Source organism: Euprymna scolopes, chromosome 9 (assembly GCF_053919585.1).
Source record: "Euprymna scolopes isolate OS-2025 chromosome 9, ASM5391958v1, whole genome shotgun sequence".
Taxonomy (NCBI): domain Eukaryota; kingdom Metazoa; phylum Mollusca; class Cephalopoda; order Sepiida; family Sepiolidae; genus Euprymna; species Euprymna scolopes.
The window spans coordinates 40,467,456-40,486,477 of NC_136490.1; the positions used below are offsets into that span (position 1 = coordinate 40,467,456).

General features: G+C 34.1%; 1 protein-coding gene and 1 pseudogene across 1 annotated transcript in view; both read left to right on the plus strand.

Annotated features, from left to right (window-relative positions):
• The window catches only part of LOC145284514 (uncharacterized), an 85,625-nt gene that overhangs the window by 29,043 nt on the left and 37,560 nt on the right, over positions 1 to 19,022 (plus strand). The window lies entirely within an intron of this gene.
• On the plus strand, positions 11,326 to 11,444 carry LOC145285331 (5S ribosomal RNA; annotated as a pseudogene).

Consider the following 19,022-nt stretch of genomic DNA (forward strand, 5'->3'; position numbering starts at 1 on the left):
AATAAGAAACGGGTTTCTTAAAGGGGTTGACATAATTATTTACTATAATAGTGTTTCATCCTTTTGGAAATCTTCAGTGCAGGGTGTCACGATTAACACCAGTCGATAGATTCGAACCTGGCGACACAAATCATCTCTGGCTTGATTAGCAAGGACCGTATATATATATATATATATATATATATATATATATATATATATATATATGTTTTTATCTGTTTGGTTACATATGTTTCGGATGTTGGACCAAATCATCTCTGGCTTGATTAGTAAGGACCGTATATATATATATATATATATATATATATATATATATATATATATATATATATATATATGTATATATATGTTGTTATCTGTTTGATTACATATATTTCGGATGTTGGACCATGTTTACGATCCAACAACCTCGTCAGACCTTTCAGAAAAAAAAAATATATATATATATATATATATATATATATATATATATATATATATATATATATATATATATGTATCAGGGTTGGGACGAACAATTAATCAGAACAGAAATCGGGAATTGAAAAAAATCGGAATTTCTTATGGTGTCAAAGTCAGAAAATGTATGCCTATTTTCAGATGCCCATGACAATTCTTTTATTATTTTCATTTCTTTGTTTTGTTTTCAAACTTAATTTTCCACGGTTCGTATTAATGATGGAATGATAAATATTTATTGAGTTTAAACTACCAGTCACACCCATAAGCATATTTTTTTATTTGAGAAAATATTTGCACAGAGATTTTTTTTTTTTTTTGCAGTAATCCGCCCCTTCCTACACACTATACATACAAATAATAACTTTATATTTAGAATTTTTAAAAGAACTGGAATCAGAATCGTTAATTGTATCGGAATCAGGAAAAATATTTAAATTGTCCCATCACTTATATGAGTCTGGAATATATTTCCTCTTCTCCCCATTTCACTCCCTATTCCTCTTTTTCTAATTTCTTTTTTCCTTAACCCCATTTACGCCTCTTCACGAACTAAGCGCTCCCTTTTTCCACAGCCAGATATCTTTCTATACGCAAAATGAACGAATACTTATTTTGGCTTTAATGTCGCTCCTTTCAGTCTGATGAGGTGGGTCTCTCTAAATTGAGATTCCACTGAAACATGTATGCACATATGTAACCAATAATATTTGTATAATAAACATAATATATATATATATATATATATATATATATATATATATATATATATATATATAGGACAACAAGAGTATGAAATGTAGTCACAAAACTATATTGGTAGATATAGAATGGATCATTTATTGAATAATGGAATACAAGCAAAATTTGAGGGATAGAAGGGACTCTTTATGCCAGGGCATTTCGAAGCCTAATGATTCTCATCAGAAGAGTAGATAAGGTGCTAGATAGCATGGAGGAGATGTGGCGTCTAGCGTAGGGTTCATTAGGGGCAAAAAAAGATTAAGAGGAATTATAGAATGTTGGGGAAAGCTTTATTGAATTCAATATATATATATATATATATATATATATATATATATATATATATATATATATATATGGCCTCCAGGTTTTTATAACAGGAATTAGGGGTGAGGGAAAGGATGCCATAGAGGCCACAACAAAGAATCTATGAAATGAATAACGTAGGAAGTGCGTAGATTCTGACTCCATATAGTTAAAGGCAGACGAATGTTGAAGGTTGAGAACCGACTATTTACTACCAACAATTTGTCTTAGGAGAGGTAAAGTGTTCGTAGGATGGAATGTGATTTAACAAAGGAGATAAATGTTGGTAAAATGTTTATAGGTATATATGAATTGACAAGGAATGAATGTTCGTAAACTGTTTGTAGGTATGTATGAATTGACAAGGAATGAATGTTCGTAAAATGTAACTTATCTTTTGGACGATGGAGAGGGTTAGGGTAGGCCGCTCATCCTGCTGTCGGTGATGCGTGTCCTAGCTTGTAACTGGAAAGCGAGTGACTTCTTTCATCAGCGCTAGTAGCCTGGCATCTTCGTCATCTTTCTCCTCCTCCCTTCTTTGGTTTGTGTGAATTAGGCATTGTTTAGAATTGAAGGCGTTTGGCCCATAACATGAGAGCGTAGTCGGCTTCAGTTCACTGGTGCCTTATTTCTTTTTCTTCTTCATCTCTTTAGGCCGGGTGGGAGAATCCGTCCGTGCGTTCACTGATGCAGCAGGGCGAATCTCTCCTTTTCCCACTTTTCGGTTCCCTCAAATCCCTCGTTTTTATAGTGGCCAACTGGCTCCCAGCGACTGTGATATTTGAGGTGTTTATTTTAGGTGTGGAGCTCTGCCATTGGTCGATAATTATTTTGTGGTTATCTTATTTTTTTCTTCCCAAGCGGAAACGATGCGTGGAGCCATGTGCAAAAGACGATTTTTCATTTTGTCTCTCATGGTGGATGCGTTAACATCCGGTTGGCTGCCAATTCTCATCATGTTCCCACACACACATATATATATATATATATATATATATATATATATATATATATATATATATATATATATATTGCAATTAGTAGCAAAATACTTGACCGAATTTCATGTTGTGGTACAAATTTAGAAATTAACCTTTCGTCTTTATTCTATCTCGGATGTATATAGGTAATAACAGTACGGATAAAAATTGCACAAGTAAATAAATAAGAAAAAAATGGTGCATGGGAAAAATGGAGATGAAAATCGCTCAATGAGTTTTTCTTTTTCTTTTTTATGGAAATCGTCCCAGACAAGACATAAACAAACCTGATGTAAGAAGCTATAAAAAAAAAATTACTACTTCAAAGCCAAAAACAGCAAAGGATAAGTGCAGGATGGATAAATTCTGACCCCCAACCTATTTTAGTTTTAAATTCACCTCTGCGTTTATTTATTATCCAACAACTAAAAATATACTGATGACTCGAATGGTGCAGAGTCTATCCGATCTGCCCTAAGAAAACCAACTCAAAGGCTTAATCTTTTCTTCTTGAAGGTCAATATGTGCCTTGTTTGGGGTGAAAATGTAATAAAAAAAAATATGATATTTGAATTATTGCAGATTTTGCATATATTATTATAGAGTTCATTTTATATATTTTTTCTTGATGAGCCGTTCCACTTGTTAACAAATTTACCGAATTTCCATTACTAACAATTATTATATTATCCAATTTCTACTGTACACTCTTTAACCCTTATCCTCGAGTGGCCTCTTGGCCTTGATAAGTGGTGATGCCTATGTAAAAATAACATAATACTTATTATAGTTAAATTCAAAATTTGATATGCCTGCATTTTTTTTTTACATCGTTCATTTCTGTATTACGTTTAAGTTATTTTAAATCCCTCTCTTCCCATGTTAAATAATAATTCCGAATAATAACATTAATATTTTAGCGTCCCAATTGTTCTTTTGTTTTTTCTTTCGCGTTTAAATTATCCAAATAAACAATTGTTAATACTGTCTGCTTTCTTTTTTTTTTTTACATCGTTCATTTCTGTATTACGTTTTATTTATTTAAAACCCCACTCTTCCCATGTTAAATAATAATTTCGAAATAATAACGTTAATATTTCATTGCGCAGGTCAAAATCTGCAAAAGAAGCGATTTGTGTTTATTTGTTTACGTTGTTATGGGTTAATGTTTATGCGCTTATGCGCAACCGGATGTCGTAAACCGGAAAGTGGGTTATATATATCGTTACAAGGTCATTTGAGTTTTATAATTATATTAATTATATAGATTTCGAAGATACACTTTACCATCAAAAAAAAGGAAGAAAGACATACTGATGATGAAGTGTATCTGCGAAATATATTTATAAATTTCAATATAAATTTCAAACAAAATAAATATCTGTTTATTTTGTAATAATGCGTATGTATTTTATTTTATATCGTACTGATTTCAAAAGATGTAAAAAATTACTTGGGTGCTATTGTTACATATCGTTATCATTGTGGGGCACCATTTACGTTTGGTGTATAACATAAAAAGATTCCGTGTGCGTATGATTGTCTCTAATATAAATGGTTGTGTGTTTGATTATCATAAAGGGAATCGTGTGTGTGACATGTATTTTCAGAACCTACCTCTGCTTCTTCGATGTTGGACCATCTTGAAATTTCTCATCCTGGAGGGAGATTTGATACCTGTTTGACGAAGATTTATCACTCCAAGACGATGAATGGGTTTTATAGTTTTTATTTCACTTTCCCCAGAGGTCCTGCAGAAGGTGGAAGTGAAATCGGCCTGTGTGGGTTCTTCTTCTACACATGTCAGCGTTCGTCTCCCCCCTCTGTGGAGAGGAGGAGATAACGGGAAGCCATCTGTCTTCTTCAAAGCCCAAATCAAATCTCACAGATCTAGCCAACCTGACCACGTCACTCATACGTAATCTGGTCAGCTGACCTTCGGTTCTGGTAAACATGTCTACACTCCACGTTCACTCACCTCTCTCTCTCTCTCTCTCTCTCTCTCTCTCTCTGTAACACTATTAGCTAAAATCAAAACTAAAGCATTTAGCGCTCCACCAGCTGCATTCCCTACCATTTGAGCTATCGACAGATAGATAAGAAAGATTTAAATTTAAACAACGTCAAGCTGTGAGTGAATTTGCATGTGCGCAAAAGTAATAGAAATACGTTGGCAAGTTGAAATGAACCTTTTGCATTTCAACTTACCGACATATTTCTGTATGTATTATTCATCCATCCAAACAAAGATTTTACTTGTTATATACCATCCTTGGTGTATGATTACTATTTCATGGTAATTTCAGTGTTATCTGACAAGTAGTTTAAGAGTTTATCGGTTAAATATTTTCACATAGACACACACATGTACATATATTTACTGTTTTATTTATATAGAAAAGAAGATTGGCCTTTTTTTTACTGTACAAAAACAAAGTTGTATCAAGGGAGATAATTCATCTGAACTTATTTAGACAAATTAGAAATCAAAATTAATGCATGGTAGAAAATCGAGTAAATGTTAACTTTAGGGTTCTAAATCGGTACAATTGCTGCTTTTCATTAACCCAATCATTTAGACTAGGGGATCAATTTGCATATAAATGTAACATACAATGTTCGCCAATTTTCAGTCTATTCTAGTTTTCTAGAGCACTACACTAACCAAATTTGTTTGACCACTAACTCTACATTTGAGTGGCAACCCCTTCCCTAAAAACCAAAATTCATAAAACCACACATAGTCACATATTCCAATAGCCAATTGTATTTTAGTAGTGTTTTTTTTTTATTTTCTTCCATGGAAGATTTGGGTATTTTTAACTCGTCTAATAAAATAATGGGTTCTTCGTTATAATAACAAAATTCGACAGTCGAAAAAATGAATTTTCATTAAAAAAAAAAAAATTATCTACTTAAATAAGATTAAGATAAATATTACTGCATTAGTACATAAAACGGCTGACGTACACGAGTGAGGCCTCCATAGCGAAATACACATCGGCTCCGATGTACGCAGCGTGTTCTAAGGATCTTTCATTAAAAGAAAGGAAAGAATTTTGGCGTGTGTGGCCTTGCTTTTTTTTTCATTATTATTTTGGCTTGGACTTTGTGCTGTTTGGATTATTTTGTTAGTATATATATATATATATATATTTTTTCTTGCTGGATATTTGGGGGGGGGGGCTGGAGATTATAGTTATAGGTGATTATTAACAGGAAAATTGGTGCAAGTCCAGATTAGCACTTGTGGCGATAAACAAAAATAAAGAAAAACCTTTATCGTGTACTTCCCTGTCATGGAATGAAGATCGTTGTCAAACCGAGGTTTTATTTCAATGTTGTCGCTGTTTTTTTCTCATATTGAAAAAACGGTGAAATTTTATTTGGTGCTAGTGCACTTATTGATCTTTTAAACATCATTTTCAAATTTAATTAAAGTTTTACAATATGTTTTTATTAAATTGTTAGGTGAAAGTACAGAATAGGTACACAACACCCTCCTGTCCCCATATTAAGAATGGCTTTCTAAATAATAATTTATAAATTTCAGCACAGATCAATAAGTGCATGAGTATCTTTTATTTTCTTGATTACAAACAACCTATTCAACGAGAACGCGACTGTTTTTGTTTTAATGATTATCTCTTATTCAAAAATAAATAAAAATTTCAATTGTCCAAAACATGTTTTTTCCCAAAGCTTATTGGGAATTTTTTTAATTACCATATTTTTTATGAGCATGCTCTAAAAATGTTTCAAAATTATCTAATATTTTTTCGCTTTTCATGTCATAAACCTCTCTATACATGGCTCATCAACATGAGACCATTTCATTTCTACTACTGATCTGAACTTACACCAATTTTCTTGTTAATAATTACCTATAAATATAATCTCCCCCTCCCCTCCCAAAAAAAATATTCAGCCAAAATAAACAAAAAAAAAACACACACACAATAAAAAATTAATCTAAAAAGCGCAAAGTTCAAGCCAAAATAATAATTTAAAAAAAACAAGGCCACACACGCCAAAATTCTTTCCCTTTTTTTTTTTTCAAATTAATGAAAGCTCCCTAGAACGCACTGTATATAACACCAGAGCCGATGTGTATAGCGCTATGAGGACCCCACTCATGTACGTCCGTCCATAAAACATGTACTTTATATAAATAGATGAGTACGTGACATCCACTATTATTGTAACAAGACGGACTGAGTTATTTCCCTAGACTTGGTACTGTCTAATTTATGTATAAACTTGAAATTTCCTCAGAAACTATTATCATTAATCATCAATTTTCTATGTGATCGTTTTTCGTAATTTTTGAATATGTTACTAAATTCGACATGACAATTAAGTTGATACGATAAAAGTTGTTTTTGAAATTCAATATTTCGATTTTCGAATTTCGTTTTTATAACTAAGAAGCGCCAAAAAATATTTTAAAAATTAAATTAAGTTGAGATAAGTTATTTCCCTTGGAATGACACTCTCATTCTCAAGTAAAAAAAAAAAAGACCAATTATTTTATACATCACTTTTGCTCACAGGAAATTATTTCTTTTATCTTATTTTGCATTTGAATGGAAAAAATAATAAAAATCAAGAAGTTAAAAGTTATTATTTAAAATCTTATATAAATTTTATTAAAAAGATTATTTTGTTATATAAAATAAAGCAAGATATATTTTTACAAATATATAACACATTTTAAAAATATTTTTGAATTTAAAACAGGAGTTAAACAAAAAGTCATTTTTATAGTACATGCTACACTTGAAAATATTCCTGACCATGATAATAGGAATAAAATCTTAACTTTTAATCTCTAATATTATACACTGCTGATCAAAAATTTAAGACCACTTAAAAATCTTTAAAAAAAACAACTTTTTTTAAGGATAGATTTTAAACTCTTCCGACTAAAGGTTACCAATACTACAATCTAAAAGGTTATGGAAACAAAAAGCTACATTCCAAAGATTTATTTTAAAAATTTACATTTTTATTAAATTAGGCTTTTTACACATGATCAAAATTATAAGATCAGAGATAAAAATTCTATTAAATTGCACAAAAAGTGTATGAAAAGTGTATGAAAACATTCAACAATCAAACTTAATAATGAGTTTTACCTCCACTGCTTTTGATGACTTTAAAAATTCTTTGGGACATGCTAGAAATAAGGGTTTCCATTAAGGTGCAGGGGATCCTGCTTCAGTTTCTGAAAATTGCTTCACAAAGTTCATTTTTTGTTGAATATTGTTTGCCATTTCGATAAACCTCTCTTGGCATCCATCCCCAAACATTTTCAATTGGGTTCAAGTCCGGTGAGCATGCAGGATGTCCCAAGAGATAGCTTCCATTTTCTTGTAGAAAGCTTGCAGTGTGGATTGCAGCATTATCCTGTTGGAATAACCATCCATCCCCACACAAACGATGACCTTCCATCAACAAAGATGCTTTTTGTAGCATGCTAACATAACCAGCTGCTGTCTGACGACCCTACACCACCTGGAGCTCCATCGTCCCTCTGTAAGAAAAGGCACTCCATACTATTACGAACCCTCCACCACTATGACGTGTGGAAAAAATTTCAAGGAGCATGTTTTTGTCATGCCAATATCGCTGGAAGCCATCAGGACCATCTAAATTGAATTTTTTCTCATCAGAAAACAGGAGTTTCTTCCACTTTTCAACGTCCCAGGTTTTGTATTCATGACCAAATCTTAAGCGATCCACTTTATGACGTGGAAGCAATCAAGGAATTGTTTACACTTTTTATTTACCATGCCTTTTTGTTGTAAGTATCGTCTGATGGTTATTGGATTGCAATCAGCATCTGTAACCATCTTAATTTGACTAGAAGAAAGTCCGCTGTCATTCATAACAACCCTTCTGATTCTCCTAAATGCAGAAGAAATTGGGGGGGGGCTACGAAACGATTTTGCTTTTCCATAATTTTCAGTGTTCTTTAGAAAGTTGCAAATAACAGTTTTACTGCGATTTACCTTAGCTGCTATCACACACTGAGACAAACCTTGCTTATGGAATCCTAGAATTCAAGAGTGCTCAACTTTGGTTAGTTTTTTTGCTTTAGGCATGATAACACCTTTACACAGTGATTGCTAATCTTTAACTGAACTAAAAACATTAGAATTACCATAAATTTAACAATTTGTATCCTTGGTCTTATAATTTTGATCATGTGTAAAAAGCCTAATTTAATAAAAATGCAAATTTTTAAATAAAATTTTGAGAATGTACCTTTTTGTTTCCATCTTTTAGATTGTAGTATTAGTAACCTTAAGTCAGAAGAGTTTAAAATCTATCCTTAAAAAAAAGAAGTTTTCTTTTTAAAGATTTTTAAGTGGTCTTAAATGTTTGATCAGCAGTGTATGATTGTAGTCTATTTTTAATATTTATTTTAATGCAATATACAATGAAAGAACATATATTTTAACTAATGTAAACATTATTAAAAATTATCATATTCTTTTTTACTTTTTAACGAAAACGTCCAGAGTAAAACCTAATTTTAAAAAAAGACATAGAATAATAATATAATGTATAATATATGTACCTGTCATGGAACAAAATGTCATATTCCAAAAATCACATAAATTGATCCAGTAGTTTTTTTTTTTAAATATAAAGAAAATTATTTTATTAACGATTTTTAGCTATTTTAATAGTAATGCGTAGCCATTACAATGCTATTCTTAGTTCGAATGGAGTTGTCTCCCTTATTTATTAAATATGGCGATCTATCGGCTCTAGATATAACATTTTTGCTTTCTCATAAAATTTAATTTTCTTACTCAAATACAAACTATTGGATCAATTTATGTGATTTTTTTAATATGATATTTTGATTCTGTCACAGATTTTTTTTCTGTATTCTTGTTTTTTAATTAGGTGGCACTCTGAACTTACACCAAAATAAATGATGCCACATTAGCAATTTCAGTGACATTGAACTTCCTCGCTCGCACACCCTATTCCGAATTCATGGCTGTGGGCCATCATAAATAAATTGTCTTATAATTTTATCTGTCTCTGAAGAAACTCTACAGCCGTTTTTGGAATTATGATCAGTCAGGAGAGGGAACGTCCCCCCCCCTCTCTCTCTCTCTCTCTCTCTCTCTCTCTCTCTCTCTCTCTCGTTCACTGAACACTTCAGCATCGACAATCTTCACCTGAAGATAACTGCTGAGAGATTTTTGACAGCTTAAATAACTTCACTTTCTTCACTATTGTAGCATAGTGTGGATGTGTGTATGTAAATGCACGTGAAGTAACGTCCCTGGTGAGGAAAAAAAAAAGAGAGATAATGATCATGAGAGAAACGTGAATAATGTTCAAGATCTCATAAGAAACGTGGATAACATTTGATAATCTAGTGAGAGACATGGATAACGTTTGAGATCTCAGAGAAGATTAGATAACGTTTGCGATTATGTGTGAGGCGTGAAAGATGCCCAAGAAGATGATCACGTTAAGGACGTCACAGTAGTAAAGGGAAATGAGGAAATAAATGCTGTTGCTACAAAGAACAAGAGAGTTGGAGTTATTTCCTATTTTTTGTCTTGGTCTTCTTTGCGACTGAAACTGGACACGTGTGTTGGTTCCTGGACAATGTTACACTAGGTCACAGTCCAACTTTCTTTCATTAACAAAAGTGTTACACTAGGACACAGTCCAACTTTCCTGGACAATGTTACACTAGGACACAGTCCAACTTTCTTTCATTAACAAAAATGTTATACTAGGACACAGTCCAACTTTCCTGGACAATGTTACACTAGGACACAGTCCAACTTTCCTGGACAATGTTACACTAGGCCACAGTCCAACTTTCTTTCATTAACAAAAATGTTATACTAGGACACAGTCCAACTTTCCTGGACAATGTTACACTAGGACACAGTCCAACTTTCCTGGACAATGTTACACTAGGACACAGTCCAACTTTCTTTCATTAACAAAAATGTTACACTAGGACACAGTCCAACTTTCTTTCATTAACAAAAATGTTACACTAGGACATAGTCCAACTTTCTTTCATTAACAAAATTCTTTTCGTTGTTGTGTTAAAAGAAGTTTGCTTTTTACTTCCGAGCAACATTCATTACATAGATATAACATATAGAAGTATCTCACAAATCTATAAATGGTGACTCCAACGTGATCTGAAATCTTTGTCCGTCTTTCTGCTCCATGGAACAACCTATCGAGGTGGTCATGACGGTGTCTACTAGGTTTTGTCTTGGACAAACATCCAGTCTGTGTACAAGTAAAAATATCTTGTCCTTTTTAAATGGCTTGTTGCACTTTGTTATCTATATAAATTTGATTTGGGAAATTCGAAATAACAACTCATTGCTCTAAGTAATTCTATTTTACTAAAGTAGTTGAAAAAAAAATTTTTTTTTACAATTACTGAAATGTTTTGTTTAAGAAATATTACAATATCGTTGCATTTTACATATTTTGTTGTTGTCAATGTTCTAAAACTTTCTTATATTAAATGAAATAGTTGAAATAAAAATAACAAAAAATCCTTCAATTTTTAGTAAAATAGAGTTACCTACCTTAGAACAAGGAGTTATTATTCTGAATTGACTTTAATTTGATTTGCATAGAAATATTCGGCACTTGTGCATTTTAGGCTTGGAGGAGAATTTTTTTTTTTTTTTTTTTTTCATTTTGAAGAAAAAAGTTGTCAAAGTTTTGTGTAACGTGTTGGTAAAAACAAAACAGACACATTTCAAACGTAATTTTTAAACATTAACTTTTTCAAAGTATGTTATAAGTTTAATATATGTTTAATATATACAGCATAATCACGTTTGACACACCTGGTTCCCATCAGATCACCAAAGTTAAGCATCGATGAGCCTGGCCAGTACTAGTTGGGTGACCATTTGGGACTTCCAGGTGCTGTATGTGCTCTTCACTTATTTTGGCATTGTTTATTCTCCTTGCCTCCGGACTCAAGCAGTGCAGATTCAGAAGAGGCGTGGTTGGGGATTGCGCAACCCTTGTCACACAATTACACACATAGCTGCCCCTACAGGGGTATCCTTTGTCTTTCACGACTGAATGGAGGCATCAGTATAAGTTTAATGTAATGATCCAACAAGACTGGATTAAACTTTCGGAGAATCTGATTTTAAAATAAAGAAAAATGGATTTGAATGCAGTCAGGGTTTTTAAGACATTTTTGTACCATTTCTAATTCGTTGTTATAAAAAAAGAATGAAAATATTTCTGTGAGAACTATTGAGTAACAACAACAACAACAACAACAATAATCACCAGTTTAATGTTTGTTTTAGATGATGGCGTGTGTTGGACGGCTATAAGAAATTGAATCATTACATCTATTCCTTTATTAAATGATATTTCCAAAAATGCAAACATTTTCTTACAAGCATAATCACCCCCTCCCCCCAAAAAAAAGTATCAGTCACGCTTAATGTAAGTGAAATGTGCAAAATGGGGAGAATACACGAATGAAGCAAGATTTTTCTTTTGGGTGTTTATAATGGGAAAAAAATGAGAGACATGTTACACGAAAAGAACAAAACAAAACAAATAAAGAATTAAGAGGCATACGTTAACACAAGAGATATTTTATATGTGCTTAGGAATAGAGGATTACAGCAATAGAAGGAATAGAATATTCGTTAATATTAAGAGTTCTTGTAGAGCAAAGGGGAATCTTTAGTTGAGATATAAAAGAATTCCGATGACGACAGTTTTAGTGTTATGCATCACATAGATTTGAAATATCGTATCAAAACTTTTCCGCTCAATTATATCTCCATCTCTTGTTCATATATAATATTTTGATTGCAGAAATTCCCCTCTGGATCAAAGTACCGGAGGTTTCCAACAACGGATGCCACATACAAATTTATTATGTCTAGACTATTAGCCACTATCTTATGTAACTTTAGAACGACATTTTAGACACATTTAGTCGTTATTATAAAATACTACATTTCATCCTAAGGGCAACAGCATCACAATCGCGCCATCTTTAGAGGAAGTAGTTCCTGTTTTCCCCTCTAAATATAAAGTACTCCTACCGCCCCTAGTAAACATCAGAAGGAAATATACACATTCTACAGATATTTTGCTTGCACCCTTATTAACTGGATCATATACTCATAGACACACCATAATCTTTCCATTTCCCATTTCCAAAATAATAAATTCTCCCTTCTCACGTTCCACCAAATCTCAATGGCTGAGAGCAAACAATCCGTTTACTCCAGCATCTACATCTTATTATAAAACCTAACGCTCTAGAGCTTTTCAAATATGGCGTCCCTCTCTACAAGAGGAAATCGTTTTAAATAAAATAAACCAAATACAAACATATTAACCAAAAATTCTTTTTATTTTATATTAAATGTTCTTATACACTTATGCTACTGTGCTAAATATTTTGTGTTTACATAAATCGTAGATGTTGTTAATAAATACTGTTTTCTTTTTTGACACAGCGTCACATGTTTATAAGCCATTATTTCCCTTTTTTTTAAAGCTAGATAAATCTTTATTTTTTAAAAAATACTATTAACTAAAATTCTTTCTTTATCTACTAAATAAAAAACACAAAAAAGGATTCAGCAAATAATATAACCGAAAAAGAGTATTTGCCGAAACCTTACACAGTGAACTATATTGTTTGACTCTAACATTTAATCATAACTGGAAACTGACAGTTTATATACTTCAAAATTTCTTTATGTGTGATTTTGAAGCCTTTAAACTGTCTATTCCTAACTATTTGTAAAGTGTGTGTGTGTTTGCATGTGTGTGTGTGTGTTTGCATGTGTGTGTGTGTGTGTGTTTGTATGTGTGTATGTGTGTGTGTATGTGTGTGCATGTATACATGCATATGTGTGTACGTGTGTACATGCATATGTATGTGTTTGTGCATGCATGTGTGTGTGTGCATGTGTGTGTGTGTATGTGTGCGTCTCTGTTTGGTACAAATCAATCTAATACTTGTGTTAACCAGACTCATCCACAGCAATGCATGGCCGGGCGGGTACAGCTAGTGAATTATATTTTTTTTAATTAAAAGTTACTAAAGTGTTCATTGCTTTTTATATTATTAGAAAGAAATTGAAAGAATGCTTAAATGTTGTATGTTTGTGCGTTATAAAACTTGCCATGGATTTTAGTCCTTTTCAGGGCCAACAGTGTGAATAAATTAGATGGGGCACTCTTGCACGCGTGCTGTCAGTTTTGTATTCAAGTACGGAAGAGAGAGAAATGTTTGTGTCCAACTTTTTTATTTACTTTGTTACGTGTTCAACTCGCCTGAGAAATGACGCAACCTGTGTGGCTACGCCAATCAATAATTGTAAATTAAAGATATTTAATTATTAAATTTGCGATACATCTTCACTGGTACCGCCACGAAATAAAAAAGAAAAGCAGTGGGAAAAGTTAACTCTTTATATTGAGAAAAAGGTCGTTGCTTTTTTTTATTTATAAAATTCGTCCTTGTTTTGTGAGATTAAGAATGAAAATATATTCATGTACGTTCAAATTAAAAAAGGTCATCTGACACACTGGACAGAAGACAAACCAGGTTCACAATATAATTTTAAAAAAGAATGAGGTAGACTATTGATATTATGTAAGAATTCATATTCCCTTAAAACCTGTTTGTTTCCTAAGCAATTAGACTGAATAAAAAAAGGCAACATTAACAGCAGGCGAGATATTTTTTATGAGATTTACAGATTTGAATTTAGACAATAGAAAAAAAAAAAAAAATAGCCGTCTTTATTTATAGGTCAGTCTGTAAGATGATTGGGTGTTGAATCTTATGTCATGTTAACCGCTATTTTATGTAAAAGCCGTAAATGTTTAGAGTTTCGAGATGTACCTCTATATATTAATAGCAAATCAACACATAGCATGGAAAGAACAATACAACCTCTTTTAAAACAACAACGATTAAAACTAACCACATTAAGGCTATAATAGATAAAACACAGAAAAACTGTAAATGTAGACTCTATGAAAAAAGAGATGAAACGATGAACCACATAATAAGGGAATGCAGCAAACTAGTCCAAAAGGAACATAAGGATGGGCATGACTATGAAGAATGACAGTGAATAATATAACTCGTTTTTTTTTATTATTATTGTTTTTACCTTTTTCAAATTGTGTGATACCATCTCTGCACAACATCCATTTATTAAAGTTTTGTAAATAGATATAGATTTTTGCCGGGAATAAATCATATAACTCGTTTTTATTATTATTATTATTATTATTATTATTATTATTATTATTATTATTATTATTTTTAATAAAAAAAATCAATTTACAAAAAGCTGCTCAAAAAATTTAAATGTTTTGTAAATATATAAACACACTTTGTGTCACGAAAAGTTGCTCAAAAGTTTTTAAATTTTGTAAATATATAAATTCAATCTATATAAAAATCAATCTTGGACGCGAAGAAGTAATATAACTCATTTTTCTTATTATTTTTAATAAAAATATTAATCCAAACTTTAAAGTTGTGTAAATATATTAAAAAAAAAACGCACTCTTGTTGTTTGCAGAGGCGATGTGGTTGCGAAGGTTAAGGCAAACCGGTGTCAACCAATATGTGTCTTTTTTTTTTTTTTTTTTGTTTCTTCACATTAAAGTTGCTTGGGGTCTGAAAGTTTTTGGGGCTGTCGAAGCTCGACCAGCAGTTATCTTCAGGTGAAGAGTGTCATTATTTGAGTGTCCAGTGGACAGGGATAGGAGAGAGAGAAAAGGGGAAGTATATCTTTCTTTGATGCTTCTTGGGTTCTCTCTGCTATCCAACTATAATTCCCAAAGAGGGTGAAATAATTCTTCCTGAAAGCAATACGCTCTACAAGCTGATTGGTCAGTGTATGAGCAAATCACCTAACAAAAATAAGTCTCTATTTTATTCATTACTGCCACAAATGTGTTTTGTATACGACTGGCTTATGGATTAACTTCTTTTGTAGGAATATTGTTGCCACATTTTGACTGCTGCATCGACCACAATATAACGTTGTAGTTACATCTTTTTAAACTATGCATACTTTTTGGATTCATCCGACTACTCTTCTGATCTTCAGTGTCATTTTCACAACGTTTCGGTTGATGCAACCTGCGATCTTCTTCGGGTGTATCTTGTCTAACTCAGCACTGTTTTGTTGAACTCGGGAATTTGAATGGAATTTCAAACGGAACCCTTTATTTACCTCACTGGGGTTCGCAGTGGTTAGAATACTTGGAAAAATCAATTGAAAAAGAGATATTCTCCTGAAGTTTAAAGGTTCCATCCTCAATGTGGGCGACTAAAAATTAAAATTGCGAATTACTTAGGACCTCTATCAAGTTATGGCTGACGAAACGAGAGCGTACTGTCCTCGTGAAGTAAATAAATTCCGTCCAAATTCCAGAGTTTGATAAGATACATCTGAAGAAGCTCGGAGGTTACATCGACCGAAACATTGTGAAAATCACACTCAAGATGAGAACAGCAGTCCGATGAATCCAAATAATACGAATAACCAATCCTCATCTAAAAAATTCGGAAACAATTTTTAAACTGTGTTGTTACATTTTGACTCTCGAACCCACACGAATCTGAGACAGTCGCAAAGGAAAACAAAATGGGAAGAAATTCAACTCAGCTTTTTCAATTGAAATGAAATGCATTTATTCATGGCTAACATTGTCTCTTGTTTTAATAATCTATTAGTTCATCTCGTCTGCCATGTACTTTACAAAACCCTGCTGTCCTGACACGGTTTTAAAAGTCTCTCACTGCCTTGGGCCACACGTCCGTCTCATATCGGCAGCTGCCTATTTCTGTCCTTTGCCGCCCACATGTCCCCTTGCCTCAATGTCATATCCCTGTGCCTGTTTTACAAGTACTTTAATAGAATGTGTGCTGATGAACTCTCAGCACTTGTGTCCCCTTGTCTTACATATCTATGACTAACCTGGCAAGCAACAAAATCCCAATCTTCACTGTTGAGGTCCCTAGTGTCAGGAAGCCTTCTATTATATCATAAGGGTACCAATGTGACGTATGTTGTATATACACTGAATGGTCATACTGCGTATGTATGTGATGAATGGCTCATCTGAATGTGCGTATGTATCATTAAATGTCTATGGTGGTTCTTCACTAATTGAAACCTAGCTTATCGTGTTGCAGTCAAGGTGTGTGTTCTTAACATCTTCTTAATGTATTATTAACTCTTTTCTTTAACCCTTTTATCCTACCATGATCATCAGTAGTGTGTGTGTTTGTGTGTGTGTGTGTGCGTGCGTGCGTGCGTGTGCGTGTGTGTGTGTGTGTGTGTGTGTGTGTTGACATATAACACAAATACATAAACGTGGCCTACCTGAATCTGCTGTTGCCTTTTTAGGAGGTTTCTTCGATCATCTTGAGGGAGTTGATTCTCTTGACAAGAAGACACATGCGATTAACTCAAGACGATGGGTTGTTTTTTTATAGTTGTTTATTCACTCCCAGGCATTACATCTAACAGAGGAGCGCTCGACGATCTTTACTTGGGTGGCTAGTTCTTACATGTCCCACATCTGAGACGCTCCCCCTCTTTGAGAGGAGACCTCTTTCAGATCTTCTGTTGACGTTCTCCATCAATCCAACTCTTCTATCTTTCCAGCTAACCTGATCATGTGACAACCACATCCTTCTGGGTCAGCTATCTGACACTATTTCAGTGCAACTTGTCCAATTTATAGTTTTGACAAGTTTATCAAATATCTCTAAACAATAAATAACTTCCAACATAAACTGTTTTAACAATATCACTGGATAGATAGATAAATAGATAGATAAATAAATAGATCTGCCAGAGTGACCTCTTTTGGGGGGAGCTGGTTTTCCGCCACATTAAAAACGACCTTGTGTCTATTTTGCTTTCGTGGGGAAGCAAATAAATAAAACCAACACAAAAATGAGCAAAGGAGGAAATGTCGTCTTTAACAGATTTCAATTCAACAATTTACAGAGCAAAATGGAAAGGTAGAAGCCATTGGATGTGTGATGATTCAAGTTTGTGGTGCAAGACATTTGTTTACCTATCAAACTTGCTTTATTTTATTATTTTATTTTTTTTTCAAGGGCGATAATTCTCTTTTCTTCGGTCCACAAGAAATAGCTATTATTTTTAGGGTGTACCTATTTACTATGCCTCCCCACGGGACAGAGTTAGACACCAGGGTCGTTTTTTAACGTGGAGAAAAGGTACAAAAATAAAAATTGTCTCAGTCGTGAAGGATTTCTCCTCCACCGAAAGAGAACAAGATAATGAAGTGTAGCATCTGAAGAACAGATGGTATTTATTTGCTCCCCCACCGAGCAAATTAGGCACAAGGCCGTTTTTAATGTGAGGAGTGAAGGGAGGGGGAAGGGAAAAAGGGGACCAGCTCCCGAGAGGTGGGAAATGGGAGCTTGTTAATGGTCAGGCATGTGGGGTTGCCCCCACATCTGGTCTTTGCTAGTCATAGCTAGTCATAGCTAGTCATAGCTTGCAGCATCTGGCGGAACAGATGGTATTTATTTGCTCCCCCACCGAGCAAATTAGGCACAAGGCCGATTTTTAATGTGAGGAGTGAAGGGAAGGGGAAGGGGAAAGGGGACCAGCTCCCGAGAGGTGGGAAATGGGAGCTGGTTAATGGTCAGGCATGTGGGGTTGCCCCCACATCTGGTCTTTGCTAGTCCTAGCTAGTCATAGCTTGCAGTATCTGGCGGAACAGATGGTATTTATTTGCTCCCCCACCGAGCAAATTAGGCACAAGGCCAATTTTTAATGTGAGGAGTGAAGGGAGGGGGAAGGGAAAAAGGGGACCAGCTCCCGAGAGGTGGGAAATGGGAGCTGGTTAAAGGTCAGGCATGTGGGGTTGCCCCCACATCTGGTCTTTGCTAGTCATAGCTAGTCATAGCTTGCAGTATCTGCCGGAACAGATGGTGTTTATTTGCTCCCCCACCGAGCAAATTAGGCACAAGGCCAATTTTTAATGTGAGGAGTGAAGGGAGGGGGAAGGGAAAAAGGGGACCAGCTCCGGAGAGGTGGGAAATGGGAGCTGGTTAAAGGTCAGACATGTGGGGTTGCCCCCACATCTGGTCTTTGCTAGTTATAGCTAGTCATAGCTTGCAGCATCTGCCGGAACAGATGGTATTTATTTGCTCCCCCACCGAGCAAATTAGGCACAAGGCCGATTTTTAATGTGAGGAGTGAAGGGAGGGGGAAGGGAAAAAGGGGACCAGCTCCCGAGAGGTGGGAAATGGGAGCTGGTTAATGGTCAGGCATGTGGGGTTGCCCCCACATCTGGTCTTTGCTAGTCATAGCTAGTCATAGCTTGCAGTATCTGCCGGAACAGATGGTATTTATTTTCTCCCCCACTGAGCAAATTAGGCACAAGGCCGTTTTTAATGTGAGGTAAAAACCAGCTCCCCTAAAAGTAGGCAAAAAGGGGGCACTC